The sequence below is a fragment of the Poecilia reticulata genome, linkage group LG1 (assembly GCF_000633615.1).
Source record: "Poecilia reticulata strain Guanapo linkage group LG1, Guppy_female_1.0+MT, whole genome shotgun sequence".
Lineage (NCBI taxonomy): Eukaryota > Metazoa > Chordata > Actinopteri > Cyprinodontiformes > Poeciliidae > Poecilia > Poecilia reticulata.
Genome location: NC_024331.1, coordinates 28,306,797 through 28,323,645, shown reverse-complemented (window position 1 = coordinate 28,323,645; position 16,849 = coordinate 28,306,797). Strand labels below are relative to the sequence as shown.

Sequence of the window (16,849 nt, the reverse complement as noted above, 5' to 3'; positions counted from 1 at the left end):
CAGCAGGGGAAATTGATTGTCAATCAGTGTTGCTTCCTAAGTGGACAGTTTGATTTCACAGAAGTTTGATTTACTTGGAGTTATATTGTGTTGTTTAAGTGTTCCCTTTATTTTTTTGAGCAGTGTATATATATATATATCTCTTAAAGACACTGATGTCTATATATATATATATATATATATAAGGTTTCATATATTAAGCTATTTTTTTCATATACAGTTTTATATTATTACATATTTTAAATGTATACAAAATTTTATATTATTTCTTGAAAAAGACACGGTACATATATGTGAAAATATATGTGAAATTATGTAGCACAATACACCTAAAATCTCAAAATAATATATCGTCACCTTTTTAAAATAGTCACTTTTTGCCAAATATCCCCACCTCTTTCTTTCCCAGATGAAACAAAGAGATGACTTCATATGACTGTACTGCAGGTGTAGCAGTAATTCTTGGCCTGCATCATCTCAGTGATTCACACATGTGCAGAATGAGACTCACATACCCTGTGGACTTGTGGACTTAAAAAATCCTTTTAGCATCGAGTCGTTTGTGTTTCTGCTAGGATCTAAAGCACAGCGTCGACTTGCACAGGGTTCTTTGTTGGAATATTAAGTGTCACACGTTGAGTAGCTTTGAGAGGCAACACCAATCAGAACTGCATTTTAAAAGGATTGAAATGAGGATGAGAGCTTCATTTCTAATATAACAATATTTCATATTTATATGGGTTGAGGTTAGTTCCTTTTCTGTTCCTTAGAGGGTAAACACTTCATAGATCACCATGTCATAACTAAGATCCAATGTTTTCTAATCACTTATTTAGGAAGCTCCTTTCTGCATTTTAACATATCCAAAGTAAAACAAACGGGAAACGACCTGAAACGGGGCCCTGGATGCTCGCTCACAGCGATGCAGAGCACATACCACACGGTTCTGATGCTCTACTCCCAAATACAAACCTTTTTCAAGCATTCTGAACAGTGAGGAGCTTAATTTGTTGTCCTGACCTTTAAATGCAGTAAACATACTGATGCCAGAAACAACATGAAGTCTTCAGATGTCGTGCAGAGTTCAAGGCTTAGCTTAAACTGTTGCGTTTGCCATATGGAGGACCAATTACATCACACATACCACTTAACTGCAAATCATAAACTTATGTTAAGTGGCTTGTATGGGGACAAAATTCATTACTTGAGGTTCACTGAGATTTTGTTCTTGACACCTCTAATTAAAAAAATACACAAACAAGGTTATTCTAAAAAAGTATCCGAATGGTAATAATAATAATAATAATAATAATAATAATAATAATAATAATAATAATAATAATAATAATAAAACGTAATAATTTCATTGTAAAATGTATTTCAAGAAGTTGGAAGCATAGTAGTCATGAAGTAAACGTATATAGAAAGTTTAAACAGAATATCTCTTGTTCTGTTTCAGATCTTCTTCCTCCCTGAACTCCAGCTCCACCAGCCTACCGGTAAGTGCTGCCAGTTTAAAAAAGAAACTTTGTCTTAATTACTGCTGTCCTATAAGGTGTTACGAATATTTAGAGGCAACACAAGACCCAAATTTAACAGGAAAACATTCTCTCTAATCTGTGTCTTTGCTAATTTGTATCTTTGTTTTAACAAAAAGTTTTCTTTAAATACAAACATAGATTGATTTTGTAAATATTTATTTATTGAGAAAAGCAGGGCTGAAATCTGAACAAGGCAACTGATTTATGAAAGTGTATAATAATAAAAGTGTCCTACATTTTTCATTAATTGTAAATGAAAAATAACAAACTTTGACGAATGGGTTAAAATAATATTGTCACTCTACTCGTTTTACGTTGAATGGTTCATATTGCAAGAACGTTTTGTATAATAAAATAACTTCCAGTCATCTAATTGAATCACTGAAAACTCCTTTTTTTCTTATGATTTTGTGAAAAATTCAATGCAAATCTTCCCAATTAGTTTTATTTAGATCATGGTTTCAATTTTATTGACAGATGTACAATAAAGCATCATTCTCCATGCATCCATTGAAGACTTCCTTAAATGGTCTAAGCTTCTTTCCCACACTGTAAAAGTAATAATGCTTTTTTATGAGTCTTGGTCCCAGTGACAGCACAGACTCCTTCAGCCGACTTCCCAGAGGTGACTAAAGTAAAATAACCCCATAAAGTAGAAAAGTTTCAATTGAAAAAAGAAGAGACTAGTGTTGCCTCAGATATGGTCTGCTGCTTGTCTTTATACCCTTGTCTTCACACACAGAAAACACTGCTGCTTTCAAGTCTGTGTGGATATTTCATGTGTCCTCTGTGCACTGTGGACTGAGAGGAGTTGGTCTTCAGGGGCAGCTCTGTACCCAAGGCTCATTTTAATGTATGTAAAAGCTATGGCTCACTGGAGAACCTGTACAATGGACTGATCATCCAGAGGGATGTGTCAGAGAACGGTGTGTGTGTGTGTGTGTGTGTACGCGTGTGCATGTGTGTGTGTGTGCGTTCGCACGTGGGGATGTGTGTCAGAAATAAGAGCGACTGTGGCCGAGGTTTGGACACGCATCGATGGTCTACTTGCACATTTCAGTTTCGGCCCTTGACACTTTTTGCATGCACACCGCCATGTGAACACGCACACACTCTCACACGCACACACACGCATGCACACGCATAGAAATTTGGATCTTGAGGTCTGACACATTTGCATATCGCTGTCTGCTACAGTCAGACCCTGTGGGCTTACTCCATCCTAAAAACCTCCGCAGCAGTCCCACCTGCTGGGTATTGTTGGTGAAAATGAACTTTTCCCAACTTCAGCAAACTTGACCGATTACCAGAGAAACCGGCTTCAAAGATGCAAAGTTAACACATGTGGGTCGTAACTGAACATCAGTGTTTGGGGGGGTTCATTATGCTGTTTAGTGCAAACAGCTTAATAAATATTAGGATTTATTTTTCAGTTGCACACTGTCAAAGTAAAATAAAACTAGATGATTGTAAACAGCTGCCTTTTCTAGCTGCAACTAATCTGTGATAGGAAATGGTCTTGTAAATTTTCAAATTAAAACCCAGTAAAAATATAAGAGTAAATGAATGTATTATTGGCACAAAGTAAAACATGAAGATGTGTGCATTGGAGGTAAATTGTTAATAATGAAAAAAATAATAATGAAATACTACTATTAGATAGAATACTGTGTAGATAAGACAATTTCAAACAATATCAGTCTAAAATTATAAAATCAGGAAATACTACATGTTTAAAGTAAAACAAAAAAAGGAGCTGAGAATAAGCTGAGAAGTGTGGAGTGAGCAGAAAATTAGTGTGATGGCAAAGAGGCGTTCCACTCTCCAAGACTTGGAGCTCATCAAAGAAAGTAAATCATGAAAACAGCATCAGAAAATGCAGACAATGTTTTATTAAATCAACCAGATTTGGCGTCGCAAAGACTGTCCCTCTTGAGCTGCTGGGGTCTGGATCACCAGGTGAGGTGGGAACGTTCCCTCTCTGCCCTGGTCCTGCTGCGTTCTGGCTGCCATGTTGTGCCGGTGCATCGTGGGGGCTCTGCGTGGGGGGTCTCCCCTACTTGGTGGTGGGTCAGTGGGGGTCAGGGCCACCAGGGAGCTGGGTTCCAGGCATCAACCGCACGGCAGGAGACGGTGGTGGGGAGGGGTCAAAGGCTCGGCATCCTGGGTCGCAGCCTGTGTCTCTTTGGCCCGGGGGCTTCTTCCTTTGCTTTGCTGACGTTCCACCTTGGTGGGGAGCGTATGTCTGCCCCGCGGCGGCGCCTTGTGTCTCTCTGCCTGAGGCTCCGGCCCTCCAGAGCAGCTTACCTGTCCTTTGCTGCTCTTGGGTGCTGTGTGCTGCAGCTCTTCCACTGTTCTGGGCTTTTTTAACAACTGTGCAGGTGACAAATTTGCTCACATGCACACACTCAACACAAACGCAATCATTTCTATGCATACCCAGTGAGCTATACAATTTTGTTTTCCCATATGCTCCTATGGTGTTGACTGGAATCGTGGTGATGTCACAGATTATGTTGCAAGCGCTGATGGGTAGGTAGAGTCACTGAATCATTCCCATCTGTCCTGGTCAGATTCCTGCTTCCTTCTGATTCTGTGGCCGTCCATGTTGTCTTCACAAAAAACTACTTACAGCGTTTGATTCAGATGTAAAAGCCACTGAAGGCCAACTTCTTTTGAATGCATGAATAAATACAGAAAACAAACATATAAACTGACGGACTCAGAAAAACTCCTGTCATTGAAACACCAACCGAAAACTCTGGTTCCCTTTTGAAAGACTAGATTTAGGTGTAAAACTGTGATATAATAATTTCTGGAAGAGAACTTTGAACTATGGGAGCTTAAAAGGGACAAAACAAAATAACTAAAAAAATAAATGCATCAATAAATCAGAAGAAGATATAATATTTAATGTCCCACAGAGGGAAACTTCAGGTGTAACAACAGAACCTCAAGCAAACACAAAAGACTCACTTTTGTGTGAACCGTTTGTTTAGGTTCACATAAAAGTTTTTTAAAAATATTTAAAACGACTTTTGGAACTTTTATGTCAGCCTACATATCTGGATGCTGCTTTAATTTCTCCTCTGTGGGACAATAAATAATAAATAATTATAAATGATGCAAATCATTAATTAAATGTACCATGAAATAAATACATGTTTAATTAAACGTTTAAATAGTTTATTTAATAAAAAAAACATATTAAATATGACAATATATTATTAAAATGCTAATTTATAATAGCAGGGTATTATCATCCAAACCATGTGGCAGGTAAAGTTGAAGAATTGATTGAATGATTGATTAACTGTAGCCAAAAACAGCTCATTTTATCTATTTTCTAAACAATCATAGATCATCTGAACCAATGTTCCCTCTAATTTTTCATGTGTCTGGTCATACACAAAACCTCCCTGAGCACACTGAAGACCACTGTGAGCAACATCAGATCTGCACGCTGTAACCACACACATCACACCCGTCCAAAATCATAGCAAGTTGCATGGCTTATTAAAAGAATCAAATCACAGCAGCAATTTTTGTTTAATTAGTTTACTTTTAATATAAGCGATTTGGCCCACTTAATGAAAGACAAAAATCTTGTTGGTGTTCATGAGATCCCCTGTCCCATCTTGAGTCTTCGCACAATTCCAACAGCTTTCAAATGGCTTTTCTGCTGAATGTGACGCTTGATGTAGTCCAACTTCCATTCAGTCCACACTTTTCCCGCTGAAAGCTCACTTGGTACTTTGGCTTCGCTGCATGTCTTGCAGAGTAGACCTTTCTCACTCGAAAAAGAAAAAAATCTCACCCAGTTTCACCGCTTGTTCTTCTATTTGCACATGCTCAGACAGCCATTCCATCCTAAAAGAACCGCATTTCTTTTTTACTTTGTGTTGGTGAGCGGATGTGTCGCTGCCCGTTCGTTTCGCCATGATAAGGGCTTGCGTTTCTTAACTCCGCCGCACTGTTAGCAAGCTAACCTGCATGGCGCGTATGGGCAGGACACATAGAGCTATCAACGCTATGATTGGCTGCATAGCATAATTAAACCGTATGGTGTCATTGGCTGAACATCTGCCACTCACTGCGTTACATTAAAAAATGGTACGGAATAAGACATTATTGGTCTAATTTAATATATTAGATTCGGTCTAATATTAGATATTAATTAATACGTTTATGGTGGATTTTATTTTATGCGCTGCATAGATTTTCTTGTGCGCTGAGACTGTGCGAGCAGAGCGCGATTGCGCAGGCGCGCAGCTTAGAGGGAACATTGATCTGAACACATTTTGAGGAATGGACATTTCAAAAGGTGATCCAGCTGTAAACTGAATCCTGTTTTCATCTTGAACCACTGAATTACTACAAAACATAAGAAGTACGTCAAAAAAAAAGTGGGGAAATGATTGAAGGACAGGTAATGGTTTATTTTCCTTAAACACTGTGGCAGAGGATGCAATTAAGCTGTTAAAGACTCTTTCTCATCCTTAGCTATTACTCAATCACCAGGGTAACAGATAAACAGCTGTAGGGGTGTAAAATTATGACCTGTCAGTGACATCAGGCTCCAGTCATGGCTGCAGATACTGGCAGGATAATGTAAAGCAGGAGGAAAAAATGGAGGGAAAAGAGCCACAAGTATAAAAATATTTATAAAAATACAGATCAAGTCATTTTTATGTCTGTTTCTGTTGTATCTGGTTACCGTATTTTTGAATTGGTTTCAACAAACCCAAAATATTTTGACATTAACATTGAAAACCTCTGCACCTGCCATGCGGTGTAATCACACGTTCAAACTGCAGTGGCGGTATATTACCCAGTTCCTCTCCACCTCCCTGGGAACTTTCTAAGAAGCTCCATGTTTTGCTGCACTTGGGTCACCCAGAGGTTAAAAACACTCATAAATATTTTACCTGCCCATCCAGCGGAAGAAAAAAAAAAGCACTGTACTTGTCTGGAGTACTGTGTTCACAAGAAGCAGTGAGGGAGAAAGAGGGAGGCGCGACACGTTGCGTGTTTGCATCTTTAGAATGTACACATGTGTTGGTAGAAACATTAAAGGGACGTTGAAGCCATTTAACGGTACTTTACTCAAAGGAAACAGAAATAAAAGAACAGAGTCACAATGTGTAAATAATCCGTGGTTGATCCTTTTGGTAGAATAAATTCAAGTGTGTTTGAAGAGCATGAATAAAAACTGTTAATCTAAATATTTATGTTTTTAGGTTTCAATTGTTTTTTTTTTAATGGGGACCAAAATTCACAGGTCAGTTCTGAGGTCCTGCTCGGGTCAAACATGAGGAGTGGAGGATATATTAGATTAATTTTAGGCATAACCTGGTCACGGCCAGAGCTGGTGTTGAGGCCCCATTAAGGACGGCTGAAAAATCTGCCACGCGTGTGTGTGTGCGTGTGTGTGTGTGTGTGTGTGTGTGTGTGTGTGTGTGTGTGTGTGTGTGTGCGTGCGTGTGCACGCATGTGTTAAACACTTGCCCTCACAAGTGCTGGGGCAGCTCCAGTGAGTCACAGTGCCATGTATACTTCTCTCATCCAACATTTACAAGCCTTCTGCTCTCCCCCTCACTCCTGCTCTGCTGCCAACACATTACCCACGCTCCACTGCCCCCCCTCCATCTCCTGTCTGTCTCTGCTCATCATCACGTCTCCGCTGTCTGCATGCTTTTCTTTTTTTTTTGTTATTGTTGGTTTTCTCTTTCCAGCTTTCATTCTATTTTCTCCAAATATAAAAATATTTAATTGACTTTCGTGTTAGTTTCTTCTCTCACTCCCTTCGTCTTTCTGACCTTCCTCTTTTTCTCCCGCTCTTTAACCTGTTATTCATTTCACCTCTGTTTTGCATCCGTCTATCATGCTATTTGCCTTTTCTCAAATTCTCTTTTTCCAGATGATTCTGGTTCCCTCCTCCTTGACGCGTCATCACTCAGAATTCATTTTAATTTGAACTGAACTGTCTTCTGCATGTTACTGAGCAACAGATCTTCTCGCAGAAGTAATGTTCATCACAGAGTTGTTACAATCGACAACTCTGAACATCCCAGGTGTTTCTGTTTATGTGCTTCTCAAATCCAATCCATTGTTTTTTGTCTTGCAAAGCTAACTGTGATTTAAATTAAAAAATTCTGTTCTTTTCTATGCTGTAGTTGTGCCACACAGGCCTGCTGTTGTTTGTGTTTGAGAAACAATATCACATGGAAAAAAGTAAAATGTTGCTTGACTGCTACTTAGGCTTGTTTAAAGGAGCAGTTACCAAATAGAAGAAGCAAACAAAAGCTGAATCACAACCACTGATGCCACAGTTGCCCACAGTCACATCCCTACTCTTATAACTGTACAGAGCTATATAAATTATTAAATAATGACAAAATCTAATTCAGTAACAAAGTCGCCTTGTGACATGTTGATGGCTGTTTCCTAATAATCATCAGCACAAAAATAAGGTTTACATTTTCCTTTCTCCTCTCTATGAAAGCCAGAATATTAAAGAGCCAAATTTAATTATTAGTATTTTACATACCTCAACACAATTCTAGCATTTCTTGTGAATGTGGTAATATTTTAAGTATTAAACTCCCAAAAAAAGCACCCTAAAAAAATTGATTTTGGCAGGTATTTTTATTAGATAAAATGGTTTATTAAGGTGTCAGAGTCAAATTTATTTGTATAACACATTTAACAACATTAAACAATCATAAAATAGAAAATATAATAATAATAAGCACCTCTTACAGTATCTGCTTGAGAAAAGAGATGAATTATAGTTAAATGATTGCATCGTCTGAGTGGTACAGGCAGGTAGAGGTCGTCTTCTCCACGCTATTGAGAAAACATTTAAAAGAAGTTGAGAAAAAAGTAATTTTTTTAGTGTCAACGTGTCAAATCGGTGTGAAAACTGTGGGAGTTGTGTCGTCTGTCCCTGACATTTTGATGTAAAGTTGTTTTTAAAAAGTATTGACTTTCATAGAAACCGTAGCCCTTTGTGTCTCATATGAAGCTACAGAGAAAATGCTATCGTTAACATTAATACCAGTTATGGTATTCTGAAAGTGACAACAAATGATTTGTGTTCATTTCTCGCTGTTGCCATGTCGCCATACTGAGTGCCGACAATATGAACCAACACAAAAGGGCTTTTGTATTTCAAAGTAAGAGTCTCAGCTACAGACATGAGGTGTGAAGCTTGAAGCACACGCTCTCATTTCTGGGGCTCCTGTTAATAACTTGCTCTTACTTCACAAGACAAATCACACGCTGACAGGAACAAGGCAGAATTTCACTTTGATGAGAAACCAAGTGCTTCTCCTAATAATTTGGAGTACATTAAATTTAATGTGACTGTCATGGTTAGACAATAATATCTATTAGCACACATTTGGAGGGCAAGAGCAAAGACAGTGATTTTGCACACCGCTCTAACGTAATCATTTCCGATCTACAGATAGACGCAGACAGATAGATGTGGTGCGCAATGAGTAAATTACGGCTAAATAAAGTAAAGCGTATAATCACTGTGTATTTCCCCAATGCTTTCACGGTACAGGGTTTTATTTATCTGGTTCACCATATATATATAAAATGCTGGTAACATATTTTTTCCCAATGTTCTTCACAATCTTATCCTTACTGCTAAGCAGAGTCAGCAAAACAGGAGTTCCTGAGTGACATGGTGTTCATAAGATGCATACTGACAAAAAAAAAAAACATATTTAATCCTCTCTGACCATGTCAGAATGAAAAATAGGAAAAAGTACAAAAAATGCTTTTTAAACTGATTGTACATATAAACAAAAAAAACTGTAATGCTAGAAACAATAGAAACAACGTGACGTTGTGAGTTGAAGGATTTATCCAACGTACAGCAGGAAACTGGGATCCACCAGCAAGTTGGATGATAATGATGGATGAAATTTAAATGTGTCAACTCAGCAAGTTGAAGCTACTGCTGAGTTTCACATTTTATTTTCTACACTTTAAGATAAATATTCTCCACCTCAATGTCTTCTCAGCTTTATCAACTTTGTCACTTTTGTTACTTCTTGTTGTTTCTCACATTCGCAACTTCATTTAAAGAATTAAAGCTGCTGCAGGTAAATTTTTGTAAAAATTTATTATTTACACAGTTTTTAAATCTGTCATGTCCTGACAGTAGAGTATGAGACAATTTATTTGTGGAAAAAAAGCCCAGACTGGACTCAAACCAGTGACGGTGCTAACCACTGGGTCCAACCAGCAACAATCAGTATTCAAGTGTTTCTACAACTTGATCAGATCCCTCCTGTGGCAAATGTAGCTGAATTCGTTTGATTTGGAATGGGACACACTTACCTACATCAGGTTTCGTGGCTGGCAGTGCATCTCAGAGCAGAAACCAAGCGATACATTTAAAGGAACTCTTTGTGGACGTCCAGCGACGGATTACATTCAGTTTGTGGAAGGACACAAAAGATGTGGTTAGCAGAGAAGTGAAGGAACTGTGTTCTCCATCATCTAGCTTTAGAAAAAAGTTTGTAAAATCCTAACTTTCTCTGTTTTCTCAGCCAAACTAATTAGTCAGGGATGAAGGATTGTAGTTAGGCATCTAACTGAGAGCACTGGTGACACTGATGGTGAAACAAATGTAACTTTTTCACTTCAAATCTGGAGGAAAACTTAGCTTTGTACATTTGCAGCTACTCTGCGTTGGAGGGCATCGTGACAGCAGCCAGACATACGGAGATTCTTCTCGAAAACCTGCTCCAGATGCTCCTGGAGTTCAGACTAGTGGAAATGTTCTGCCTTCCGACACGACAATGACCTGAAGCACTCAGCCCAGATAACAAAGAAGAGGTTTAAAGAGCAGCCTGTGAATGATTTTGAGAGGCCCAGCCAGCGCCTGGACTTAAATCCAATTACATGCTTTTTGGAAAGTCCTAAAAATGGCTGTCGACCTAAGCTGCCCGTCCAACCTGACTGAGCTTTAGATGACCTGCAGAGAACAATGAGAGGAAATGACCAGAGGAAGGTGGGCCAAGTTTGTAGTGACATATTCAGGAAGACCCGTGGTTTCTATCGCTGCCAGTGAGGTTTTAACAAAGCGGTTTTGTTCTTTTTGTTGCTCATAACTTAGCATGTGTGATTTCTTTTTAATGAATTCTCAAAACATTTCTCATTTAGTCAGTATGAAGTTTTGTTAATAAATAGTTTAATCCACTTTGAAATAAATATATTCGCTTTTGGGATCGATGAGGTAATTTTGAATTGAATTGAGTTGAACAACAAATCGAGAAACTGAAATGAAGTAAATACATTTTAATGTTAGAGCATTAAAGACATACTGTAGCTTTTAAAAACTAAATTTACAAAACCTAATTAAGCTTTATTTCAATGGCAATTTAACATAACCGAAATAATAATGCAATCGAAAAGGTTCAGAATATTAAAAAGGCACGTCTAAAGTTTTTATAATTTTTGTTTTGGATGTCTTAAATAAATCTGTTTGACCTGACGAGCTCTAAGCAGGCTACGTAAAGGTCTGTGCAACAAGCTGCTGCTTTTGCACAAAGAATGGGAATTATGATTCATAAAGTTGGGCTCAAAAGTCCTCCGTAAACATCTATCAGCTCTGCTTCTCCTCGACCTCATTTAGTTGTCGAACATCACTTATTTCGGAAGTCCTTCGTAGCCGACAGGATTTTTGCTACTGTTGTTTAATCTCTGCATTCTGTTGTGCCCTTTTCTGTCTTTTGCACAAACCTTGTTTTTGACACAAATAGAGGAAGGGAGCAAGAGGGAGGCGATGACAAGTGGGGCGGGGGCTAAAGGTGGCAATTTGGCAATATCACCAGTGCACTGAAGTGCTATCAAAAGTCTTCTCCTCTACTCTCGGCAGCACTTTGGGTATGTGTGTATGTGGGGACGACACTTAGAGAGAAACTCCATTAGTGAGTGGCACAGTCAGGTCACCAAGCAAGCTGTCTGTCAACACAGTGCAGTAGAATAGAATAGAATAGAATAGAATAGAATAGAATAGAATAGAATAGAATAGAATAGAATAGATTTTTGTCTTCTTTAAAAAAGATATTTTTTTGTTTATGTACATGGATGTTATAAATAAACGTCTAATAAACGTTAATGGAGAACTTATCTACATTAACACTTGTTGAAATCATCCTCTGCATTCCTACTAAACATCGTAACTCTAACTCCGAGTCCCCAAGAGACTTTTTTTTTTCCAGGAATGAAAGACATCCGACTATTTTGGAAGGAAGATTTAATATTTTAGAAAAAAACGTGCATCAACCATAAACATATAACAGTAACTTTCAGGTAAACAAACTACGCCAACAAAGACTTTCCTTGGAGCTCAGTGTAGCTCACTAACTTTCAAGTTCAGAGAGCTTTAGTCATCAAGGACAACAACAGAAAGGTTCACCTCTATTTTGTTGTTGACTTTTCTCCTGGAAAGCGTGGTCTTATAACAGGACAGCAGAAAGGCAACTTAAGTGAAAAGCTACTCAAAGCCAATGAACCAAAAACAGGGATTACTCCAGGTGTGAAAAAGCTGATGCATCCGGGCTGCAGTGGGTTTATGGGCTGCAGAAAAGGCTCAGGGAATCTGTAGGAGTGAGTGTGAGAGGGCAGATGATTGGAAATGTTCTGTGTTGTATTTTCATATATTAATGTGACAAATACATGAACAAGGGAAGAAAAGAAACTGAGGATTTAGAATAAAAAAAAAGTGTGCAGAAAAATAATTTAAACTGTATTTAATGAGTTTATAAGATCATGGGAAGTAAATGTTTTGTTTAAATGCTGCCTCATTACATTGTGACTACCATCGACACCACTCAGATCCTAAAGAATTATTATGGCTAAAGACATTTTTTAAACTGTTTTGATCTCATTTGTAGTGTGAATAAATCATATTAAGGTCAAAGAATCGCTCTTATAATCTATCCAAAATCAATTTGAAGGAGAAAATCTTGACTTTTCTCTTGAGTGATCTTTAGAAAAACATTTCCTTGGACTTGTGCTTTATTTAGAATCAGCACAAAAATAAATACTCCAATTAAAGATTGTAAGAAGAAGAATCAATGAGAGCTACTGATTAATGCAACCCAGAATTTAATTTATTATTCATCACTGATTAACTGATTAAAAAACAAATGAACAATATAAAATCTAAACCTAGCAATAATTAATTTACACATCATCTGAAAATATGGAACATTTTAGAAATAAAAGCTGAATGTTAAAACAAGGAGTCAAATTCAGAAATAATCAGGAGCTTATTCAGTTCTCAGAAGCCTGGAGGAAATGTTTTATTGCCTCATTATGAACATAGTACCTGGTTTTAGTTTGCATCAGAGGATGTTTTAGCCTACAGAACGACGTGCAGTCATCACTTTCCAGCACGGCTCCAGTGGAACAAATGGAGCGCTTTACTGTCACTCTGACTGAAGCGCGGCTCCATTAATGGAGCCGTCTTTGACTTCGACATGGGTGCCGAACGCCGTCTCTCACTTTGGCTGACAGGGGATCTCGACACACAGCTGTTGGAACAGCCTGGCGGTCACTTCACTCCTGTCACTGGTCCTGGTCTGCTGGTGACACTGGTATCGATTATTTCTATGAACAACAACAAAAAAAAATCTAAAAGACTTGCCAAGTTAAGCTGAAGGCATCTACCAATTGGAAAGGTAAAAAAAAAAATGTTTTTCAGGATTTTTACAGAAATTATGACAGTGAATGATGCTGGCAGAAGGATTTTCTAAAAATAACAACGCAGGTCTGCTTGATTAGGTTTCTCCCAGGTTACATCTGGTGCTTTGGATGAGAAAGTAATTTTGAAAAGCTGTTAGCAAGTTGCAGACTATAACTGTCTCTTCTCATCACATGGGCAAAAAGAAAGAACCAGTTGCACATGTGCTTGTAGTTTAAAGTTGTAATCCCAGAGTGATTAGATTTCATGTTGCTTAATTAGATTTAGAAATAGTATCTTGATGTATCAGAAAAGTCTTCTAAATGCACAGATCATTGAAGGCAACAAAACCACTTTTATGTTTTAGGACTGATATTGAATTTATATTCATCCAAATAAAAAATAAAAAGTCACATTCATTGAGTGAAACACAAAAGTCACATTTAAAAATGTATGCTATCAACATTAATATTTAAAGTTTCAGCCAATCAGGAAATAATAAAAAACCAGCTCAATTTTTCAATTAGCAAAACAAAAAGGACTAACTTCCTTTAATTTGGGAAGCAATCAAACAAAATTTTTAAGACACAATTTCTTTTTCAACCTCTTAATTTGCTTTGGTAGAAAAACCTGGAGATAACAAAATGGTTTATCAGCTTTAAAATTCACCTGCAAAAAGTCGGCTACATATTATTCATGTATGCTGTAAAGTGATCACCTGCCCTGATCCCAGCCAAATCATATTTCTGAAAGGATTTTTTTTCACTGCCTCCTTATCTAATGTTTTTGTGCATAAACACCTACAATGTGAGATTGAAAATACTGTAAGCAGTATGTTCCCTGTGCCTGTCAAGAATAAACATCTGCTCTTGCTTGAGACGTTGCAGCTCGTAATGTGTACTTTATCACACACTGCACCAGGGTGGGTGTACCTGGATGGGTAAAGTGTGTATGTGTGTGTGTAAGGAGGAAAGGGTGTGTGTGCATGTGTGTGTTAATGCTCCGTATCAGAGGTGTTTGTCAGGTACCCGTGCCTCTGCATAAATTAAGCCTGTTCAACAAGCCTGCTGTACCAACTCTGAGTCTCCTCACAGATAAAATTCTCATTCTGTCCTTAAACATTTCCCTCTTCCTGTTCACTTGTCCTGTATTGTTTTCTCAGGCTCTCCCTAATTCATATCTCCTTTCTTTCTCTTTGCCTTCAGTTCTATTTTGCTAAAACCCATCATCTTCTATGCTGTGTTTGCTGAGCAAAGGCTGGATGGTAGTACACTCCCACTGCTGTCCTGATTTTTCTCCCATTGTAGTCTTTCATCCAACTTTTCCCTTTCCACTCATTATATTTCCTCATTACTTCCAGACTTGCGTGTTTTGTTTTGTTTTTTAGGAAACTTTTCTGATATTCACAGTTAACAGCGTTCCAGTTTTAACAGTATGAAAATCAGAAGATGCATGTAAACTCTTTTTTTTCCTCTTCATTCCCTGGTGTAACATCACTAACCTTTACTAAACTGATGCAATAAGTTACAAAATTAAAGCATCATTATATTTCCCTTACTCTACCTTAGGGTCTCTTTACATAAACCTAGGAAAAACAGCCAGAATATGAATAATATTTCCAGTGTCTTTGCGCAGGTTATTAATGCAACATATTAATTCAAGGCCTGATTCCAGGGGGAGCATTGGAGGCATCATGGAGGCAACGAGCTGGACTCAGCATGGTGGTTTGGTTGTCAAGAATTAAAACAGGAGCACAGGCTTAAAATGTGGCAGCAGTGTCATGACGGTGCGATGTGATGTTTTTGCCTGTAGCTGCGTCTAGATGCTATCTGGAGGAGTCGGGCCAGTGTGGGGCTCAGGGTACGGCGTGATCGCAGGATAAACACAAATATAGACAGAGACTTGGAGACGACATTAGATTAGAGCTCAATTTGAAAGAGACAAATCACTTTCCACTTCATGTTAATGTCATGGTTTTTGAAGTGTAAATGGATCACTTTAAAACATGTTTAAAAACATTTCTCATAAAATCATTATCATGGTATATGAAGTACCTTATAATGCTCAATCACATACCAGTGGGTCTATCAAGCGCAGAGTGGGAGGGGTTTTCTCATACATTGGCTCTTTGTTTTGTAAAAACCTCGCATTCCTATGACTTTACATTCTTGCTAATATATCCCTGTTTAGCAAACGGATCTGAAATGTATGAGAATAGAATGAAGAAGCGCAAAAATTACGTAACCAGAGACCTTTTACCACATTTGTTATGAAATATGTATTTGCGAATAAAAGCTCCTTCTGATTAATCACAAATCACTAATCTCATGTTGTTTATAAATGAAGCACACAGATCAGCACCATGCATAAAATGTGTTGGGCATCTTGGAATCTGAAGCATGAAAGATGCAAAAGGCAGGCAACCCAGCTCTACTGTTGATTCAATTACACATTAGCATATGTGCTCTAATTCAATTCAATTCAGTTCAGTTTATTTATATAGCATCAGTTTAAAACAAATGTCATCTCAAAGCTCTTTACAAAATAAAAACATTATTCAATTCAACAATACACACATTAAAATTGATCCTAGTTACCAAGCAGAACAGTGTGCTCAATTACTTATTCAAAGTTGTTTAAATCATTTTAAAGATTGGGTATGATGACCGTTTGTCAGATTATGGAAGTAAAAGTTTTTATAGCAACTTTAAAGATATAAAATCGAAAAGTGATCACAAGAACCAACAATTCATAAAAAGCAAGACAAACAGACTTAAAAAGAGGTTTTACCTCATTTTTGAAGTCCACCACGTTAAAGGTTTTTTTAAAAACAGAAGTGAAACCTACTTTTCTTTAAGCCCATATTTATGAATATTCCTCATATATATAAATCTTAAATTTTGTTTTCATTAGCTGAAAGTAGAAAATATTTATAGTTTACATAATGTGTTTCACTCTGTGAACCGAGTTAGTGAAATAAATGAACTTTTCAGTAATTTACAGATTTATTGAATGTGACTTCAGAACCAAGCAGTCCAGTGGTGTTTGGACCCTGACTGTCACTTGTTCTGTTCGAAATGATGTTTCTCTTCCGTCTCGACACACTTCAACGTGACCAGTTCAATCTGTGGGAATGGCAAAATCTGACGAGCATTAAATGACTCACCACAGCAAGTCCCACAACTGGCTGATCTCATAACCTGTTTTTAATCGCCTCATCCCGGCCTCTAGCCATACACCATTTGTGATCCTAATTCTCTTCCAACTGCAGGCAAGACTACAGCCATGGGGCTGAAAGTGGTGGAGAATGAGGTCTGGCAATTTCCTACTGCAATAACCCCGAACCTCCCTCCCAGGGAAAAATGTTACTTGATGTTCGAATGTTTCTCTGAACTTCCAGGATTCTCCTCCGTTTTATATTTACACAAATGGAAGACGAGACGCCACTGCAGACACTGACATCTGGGTCTTCCTCATACCTGCCACCCAATCTTCCTGAAACGTGTCTGTAATTGACCAGGGAATCCATGTCCAAGGTTCCTTTATTTCCATCTGAGATTCCTTTGTGTCTAAATAACTGTGACCTTTTTGCACA

General features: G+C 37.8%; 1 protein-coding gene across 1 annotated transcript in view; it reads left to right on the top strand.

The window, feature by feature from the left end:
- The window catches only part of tenm3 (teneurin transmembrane protein 3), a 549,164-nt gene that overhangs the window by 174,937 nt on the left and 357,378 nt on the right, over window positions 1-16,849 (top strand). Inside the window, exon 6 of the mRNA XM_008419232.2 lies at window positions 1,460-1,499. The gene's annotated coding sequence lies outside the window, so the exon portion shown is untranslated. The remainder of the gene's footprint in view (window positions 1-1,459; window positions 1,500-16,849) is intronic.